The sequence below is a fragment of the Vigna unguiculata genome, chromosome 10, assembly GCF_037176805.1.
Source record: "Vigna unguiculata cultivar grain cowpea cultivar isolate G323 ecotype 2 chromosome 10, ASM3717680v1, whole genome shotgun sequence".
Classification (NCBI taxonomy): domain Eukaryota; kingdom Viridiplantae; phylum Streptophyta; class Magnoliopsida; order Fabales; family Fabaceae; genus Vigna; species Vigna unguiculata.
The window spans coordinates 13,591,107-13,599,050 of NC_140801.1; the positions used below are offsets into that span (position 1 = coordinate 13,591,107).

At 34.0% G+C, this 7,944-nt stretch overlaps 1 pseudogene; it reads right to left on the reverse strand.

Annotated features, from left to right (window-relative positions):
• Positions 1 to 894: 894 nt before the first annotated feature.
• LOC114165273 (uncharacterized) lies at positions 895 to 7,319 on the reverse strand (annotated as a pseudogene).
• Between the last annotated feature and the right edge of the window lie 625 nt (positions 7,320 to 7,944).

Here is a 7,944-nt window from a genome sequence, read left to right on the forward strand (position 1 = left end):
TCGTTTATGAAACGTAATGGTTGGATTTGTGTTTGTCAAATGTTAAAAAAAAACATTGATTTTTAAACATGAAACAATGAATTATTTTTATCATAATAATGAGGCGTTACGATAATTCATTAGAAACGTTATAATTACCATGACCATGAAAACATTAAATGATTTGAAGAAGATAAAGTGATAAATAGATGAATATATAGATGAATCAATTCATTGTATCAACAAACGTTATGTATTTTGACAAATGAATTTGTAATGGTTTACTTGGATTACATGTCAATATAAGTTGATGATTACATTTTTTAATATCATTATGTTATTTGAAAGGTTGCTTTTGCAAAATAACCATTTTTAAGAGCACGTTCTTTGAAGTAGAACATGTTTTGAATATCTACATGTAGAGCATATTGGCATCCGTATTAGTAGTATTAATACGGGTATTCAAATTGTGGTGGTGTATATAGAAATTAATTAGGTGTCATTAGGGTCAAAAGAGTAATTTTCATTGTTGCGTTGTTGGTTGGTGCTGTTTTAAATGATAGGGAATCTTTTTTGGGTATCATTGTTTTATATCATTTAACATATCAAGATAGAGAGCACGAAAAGGGGAAAGCAAGAGTAGAGCAACTTTACTGGTAAGCAGAAAGAACCATGCAATTTATTGTTTTGATTTCGTTTGACATTTTGATTCTTAATAATTAATGATATTTCTGTTTTTTGTTTTAAAAAAGAAAATAACAACAATGTTGTATAAAAAATGACTTTTATTTTTTTGTTATATTCGTTGAGATGTAAAATGTATGGTTATTATAGATCTGCAATAGATATAGAGAGGTGCATATACTATATAATGTTGAGACATAATAGAATCATAAAGATATAGGTTGCTTCCTGTTATACATTTTGGAAGACTTCTTTGAAGACAACATTTGTTGTATGAGACAAAGGTCTTTTTTTCTTTATCATGGATTAATATCTTTAATCCTGATTTACTCTGAACCCTAGAAACTGCAACATATAACTGTCCATGGCTCAATACTAGTGTCGGTAGGTATAATCCTACCGAACCTAATGATTGTCCCTGAGATTTGTTTATTGTCATGGCATAGGATAACATAATTGGAAATTGCCTTCTAATTAGCTTGAATGGCCATGGAGACTGAGATGGGGACATAGACATTCTTGGTATATATACTTCATTTCCATTGTTGTTCGCTGTAATAACCCTTGCACCAATGACATGATTTGCCAATCTTGTAATAATTAACCTGGTTCTGTTGCACAAACCCTCAAATTGATCCAAGTTTCTTAATAACATTATGGGTGATCCAATTTTGAGTTTGATGTTATGGCTTGGCAATCCTGAAATAGTCAATGAGTTTAGAAATTCTAAAGTAATGATTTCCATGTCATCATTTGTGAAATTATCAGATTTATCAATGGAATCTGCACTTAGATATTCTTTCGGTTCTCCTGCAAAATAGTATTAGTGTTAGCTTTTTTGTGTCTTGCATATATTATAGTAGATAATGGAGTTAGGCAAATAACAAATGCTTTACCTGGGATCAATGACAACATGTAGTCATTGATTTCATCCACAGTCTCAATTCTACTGGCCAATATCGCTCTGCTCTTGAGATAGTTTTCATCGTTGTAATTTTGAATTAGTTCTGGATACATGGAATCCACAATTGCTTGAAAAGGATCATTGAATTCTGTTATGAGAAATTCATGTGGTATTTCGATTTCAACCACTCCATCATTTGGTTCACACAACTTTCCATCTCCAAGTTGAACAATCCAATCAGAGAATTGTTGAATTTCTGTTGCAGTAGATTTTTGGAGTCCTGATTGCATAAGTCTCATGTTTTTGCTCAATGTCAATACCTGACAGTGATTCCATAGGTATGATGCATTAATTGTAGCATGGACAATGTCTGATCGAGTTCCTCTAGGAATGATAGGTAGGATTTGTCTAAAGTCACCTCCAAATGCAACCACATTTCCTCCAAAAACTTAATTACATGTTATATCGTTTTTCATAATGTCTTTCAATGTTCTATATACGGCTTCAAAACAAAATTTATGTGCCATTGGTGCTTCATCCCATATTATAAGATGAGCTACTCTTAATAGGTAGGCAGCATCAGAACCTTGTTCAATGTTACAGATTGAATTTTCAAGTATAGGAATCAGAATTGCAAATTTAGAATGTGTTGTTCGTCCACCGGGTAACAAAAGTATGCTATTCCGCTTGATGCCATTGTGAGGATGATTTTTTCCTTTGATCGTAGTGCTGAAGATAATGTTGACCACATAAAAGTTTTTCCTGTGCCACCATATCCATACAAGAAAAACATTCCACCATTGTTCTTCATCACACCCTCATTTACCTTTTCAAATATGTTCTTTTGTTCATCTGCACGATCAAATAAGTTAATTGTGGATATAATTATTATACGACAGGTTGTTCTAATTATTTCTTTCAAGCATTTACATAAAATTATATTTCAAGAATTCACCTATCATTGAATTGTAGTTTCTTTGAAATAGATTATGTTATTCCACCATATTATAATCTAGTTCAGAGTATATCAATCTATTGCCACAATTTGTTGTTGCAAAAGCATCAAGATAAGACATTGATGGAAACTTCTCCTATTTTTCTATAGAAAGTCTTCAATTTCAGATAAAGTTAAAATTTTCAAGCTGTCATTGCTAAGTTGCAATTCTGCATAAATAATATCAAAATTACTAACATGTATTTTGGTGTTAAATGAAAAAATTACTTTGGTTAGTATTTTAAATATACCTGGATTTGCAGCTGGTATTCTTTCCCTATGCGGTAATACCATCGGCACTAGTGCATTTTGGACTTTCTAACTCGAGCTTTATGCCTCGGTTATAGCGGAAACGAGGCATATAAACACGCGGTGGCAGTTTTGTAATTTATGCAATGTTACCCGAGGCAGTAAAGCCAATTTATGCCTCGGTTGTTATTGACCCGAGGCTGTAAAGTCAGTTTATGCCTCGGTTGCTACTGACCCGAGGCAGTAAAGTGTCAGCAAATTTTTTTTCTTTTTTTTTCGGACTCTAGGGTTTCAGGTGTTAGGACACGAGGCAGAAGATGGTGATATGCCTCGGTTTTCAATTGAACCGAGGCAGAAGGTGGGATAAATATCTTCAAAACCAAAAATAGTCCATCTCCTTCCTCTGGTGCGCAAAAGCCCTAACCCTCATATTTCCCTCTTCGATCCTCTGCGTAAGTTTCCTCAAGGAAGTGTAGCAATGGAGTGGCTAAAGCGTTGCATTCTAAATGGGTTCGTGATGTTGTTGTGTTCGTGACTTTGGTTGCGGTGGTTATGAAGATCTGATGGATGCGTTGCTATGTAGTGAATCTCGCGATTAGGGTTCGTGATGGCTTGGTTCAAATGTTGCAGCGTTGAGTTTTATGGCGTGGTGGACGTGTGTTAGCTAGGTTCGTAGTGGTTCGTCTGCGTGGAAAAATCCATGGCACGTTCTTGATTGTTGGGTTCGTTCTGTCTTGCTGCAATGAGATTTCGGCAAAGAACTGGTTTGTTTCGTGAGTGCAGGAACGAAGCTATGTCAATGGTGGTTCGAAGGTATAGTGTCGTTCTCGATCTGCATGTGGTCGCGCTTCTCGATTTGCTCCACCAGCACGGCTCCGACATCATTCGTGTGGTAAAGATGGTGTGGAAGGCTGGAGTGGAAGGTCGGAGAAGATGAGAGAAAGATGATTTCTACAACTTTTTTTTTAATTTTTAACGTATATTACGCCTTGGTTGTCATCAGAACTGGGGCAGTAATGATGGGATATGCCTAGGTTGAGAACCGAGGCAGAAAGATGACCCTTTTTGCCTCGGCTAAATATGCCTCGTGTCTTAAACCGAGGCCAAATGACCAAAATAACCACGGGTCTTTCTTGCACTAGTGCGGACAACCAATGCCATGTCTTTTCGTAAACTTGATCTGGTCTATTAAGACTATCACAAACTAACATAGTTACAAATAGTTTCCTTAGGAAGTGACCAGATCCCCAATCTTTTGCTTCTGTTATAGCTTCTATGTATTCATTATCATCTGCTAAGAATCCAGAAGCTTCATAGGCATCTCTAAAAGTTGGATACACTATATTGTTGACTGTCCTAATGTCTTCGTAATATGATGGCCCTTTGATTACTGTTAGCATTCTCCTAAGATAGAAAAGTTCACCTGCTGTTGATGGCACCCGAATGAGTCTTCCAATTGTGTTGCCCATTTTCCTTGGTTTCCAGCATCTATCCTTTTTTACATATACAAATTTTGAAACAAAAAGTGGCTATGTTAACCTCCTTGCAACTTCATGTGTTTTATTGCATTCCATCCAACTTGTAAACATAGATTCAGCAACTGTAGCTTTTCCTAGTATATCGTCAATATAGTCGTCATCCTTGAAGTAGACTGATTGCTCACCAGGAAAATGAAAAAAAAGCCTTTCTACAGCTGGATTTCTTCTGTGAATAGGAAATGAAAATATTCTCCAACATGCTTCACTGGGAGATATATATTCACAGTCAACATATTGCTTGATTTCATCTACAGCTTCATGTGAAGCCGAAGATTGGTTGTTGTTATCCACTATGGCTGCTGTAATTATGTCATAACCCATGTTAATGTATTTGAATAAGTACTTTATCGAGGTACTTCTATTGCACCGTTCAACATTGATATGAGCTTGATACTTAAGCAACAACTTGGAGTTGTATGGAACTACTGAACGGTTGTCTAAGATAATATCATTCTTGACAATAGATATTGAATTATTCCTTCTACGGTAGTGTGGGAATCCATCTTAAGAAATAGTAGTTGTCTCTTGAAACATCTTTGGATAAAACCTAGAGCATTTTCCATTTTTCATGCAAGGCAGAGATTTGTTTGCTAATCCACATGGCCCGTGAATCATATGATCCTTCACACATTCATAAAGTTGTGGCTCTTGTTTAGGACATGGTATTTAAGCTGAAATCACCCTATCAATATCTTTCGTAGTTGGATATTTGCAAGTGGAATGCAAGAAGAGTAGTAGATGTGCATGTGGCAGACCACGTTTTTGGAATTCAATAGTATACATATCTGCATTCAAAACATATAAAAGTTATAACATGAGAGAAGGAATTATTAATATATAGCAGGTTTGTAGTTTCTTTGTAATTCTTACATGCAATAACCTTTCCAAGGAAATGATTTTTGGTTAGGTCTGTTAGGAGTTGATCAAATTTAATTCGGAAGACCCTTGAGATCAAGTCTGGCCTATCAGATGCTGTCAAGTTTAGGTAACATAGTATCATGTGTATCTCAGGCCATTTGGGATTGCATGTGAAAGTTAGAAACAGATCGTCATTCCATCAAAATATAATTGATTCATAAATCTTGTGCCTCCAACAAAAGTCGATGGTAGCACAACTCTTTTGCCCTTCGTTGATCCTTCTTCATGCATATTTGAACTTGTTTGACAAAGATTATTGTACTTATCCACTCTAAGCTTTGATTGGTTATTCCTAATAAAGGACAACCGTTCAGACTCTATCATAGTATAGCCGTCAACCACAAATTGTTGAAACAATCTCTTTGATCTCAGTACTGTTTGGGCTTCATTTTGTCTTGTCTGAATTCTGAAACAAAACCATTCTCTGATTATTAGCCGGTTTCTCTTTGTATTGTTCCCAATCATGATATCACGATGTCTAACATCATGTCTATATCCATCTTCACCATATGGAAATAGTAAAGGATATTGAAATCCTAGGTAACTGGTGTGCAACTCATTAATTCTTTGCTGCCTTCCACTTCTGTTTTCCATTATAATATCCCTTGGAGAAGCACTGTCGACATCACCAACAATTAAGGCTGCTACTTCTGAAACATTAGGAGTATTGTATATCCTTCCATCCTTAGTCCTATCAGCAATAAGTCTTAATTTCAGATTCGTAAATTCTGTTTCTCTATACCGATCGCTTGCCATCCTAAATGATTTTGCATGAACATTGTGTTCATCTAACATGTTCGTTAACTTCTTTACAATTTCGATATCAACCTTGTTGTCATTCCTAAAACAAAACAATAATTTGAAATTGTCTTAAGTTGTATAAGTTTTTCATTGAAGAATATTGGTTAAGTAGAATTACCTTAATGATTGCATTCTGTTGTGAATTTCATTTCAGTGTCGTAGATGTAGAGTTGGGCAAATCTTGGTACTTCTCCAACAGGTGGTAAAAGACTTCCAATTCTATGACAAGCTTGGCCATATATTCGTAAATTAGGAGGACCATGTCCATTGTTGTAACTGTTATCAATTTTGGCTCTAGGTGATGTAAATGCGAACATCATATTATATGTTCTAATATGTTGTAGAAAATTTATAGACTCTATTGAATTGGATTCAAATAGTAGTTTTTGCATCACAACAGGGGGATCACTCAAAAAGGGCAACTGAATTTTTCCATTACCACAACACAATTGAAACTTTGGATTAGCAGAGTGTGCATGTTTGTCTATTCTTTCTTGGTACCACATTTGTGCTTTACAGTGTCTACATATGAAAATTGGATCACCTGTATCTGCATAAATAGTGAAACATTAAGTATTTCATCAGCAATTTAATTTAAGCATTGAACGTAATAACATGTTGATAGAGGATTAGATATCATATATGTGTGGTAAACTGCTAGGATATTCAAATGCCATAACAGTAGCAATAATTTCATCTACATTGATACCCCAAACTTGATGATTAAAGTTACAGATATTATTGCAAACATATATAATGATTAATTAAGTTAAAAAAAATATTTAAAATTTATTTGTTATAATATCACAATGATACCTTGAGTAACATCATCAGATAATGTATTAGAATTTTCGTCAAGAAGTTCACTGATAGAAGAATCAGCCTCAGGTATTGCATTCTGCTGAGAAGACGTTCCTGTATAGAAGTAGGGATGATTTTGATTTGTCTCCTTTGAACCAACTATATGAAACTTGTGCAACAGATTCTGTCGCAGTGAAATAGTATGATCTGCATATCTATGACTATTTCGTTCATTTGATTGTACACAACAATTTTGTCTACTTTCTTGATTCAGAAAATTAGTTGTCATATCACAAAATAGGGTAAACATCATTCTTTTAGCTTGAATGCTGAATGACGGTGTACATTGCTGATTATTTTCCTTGTTAATCCTCTTCTCTTTGAGTATCATTTTCCTTTTTGATCGTGCATTTGTAGAAGAAAAGTAGGAAGATACATTTTCGTCCTCCATATTTATGACAATTGATATCAAGTAACTGTATATGAAAAACAATATTACAAATATTAGAATCTATTGAATATCAGAGTCTTCATTAATGAAGGAAAATTTTATTATTCATTTTGGAAAAAATTAGTACTTAAAAAAGTCAAACCTGTAAGCATCTTGTAAATGAGATTGTGATTCATAACAGGTTTGGAGTTCTTGTATTGAATAGCTTATGTCCGTTACATTGCCATTAATGTTATGTTTGAAGCTCCTTGAATCTCTTTTTGTCGATGAATTATCTTCATTGTGTATGCAGTAATAATGGCGCCAAACGAAAGTCCATTAATTTCCTTTCTATATGGTTTTCAATCATATGTCTTGTCTAATTAATAAAAAGTTGATTATGCAATGAGTATAGTAGCGTGATTATAGAGTAAAAGTACATTGTAATGAAATATATAATATATTATGTCATTTATTACTATCGTCTTAATTTATTGCAACCCTATTAAGTGTCGTCAATTGAAAAGGCTAATATATATATATATATATATATGTATATATGTATATATACATATATGTATATATATATATATATATACATATATATACATATATATACATATATACATATATGTATATATATATA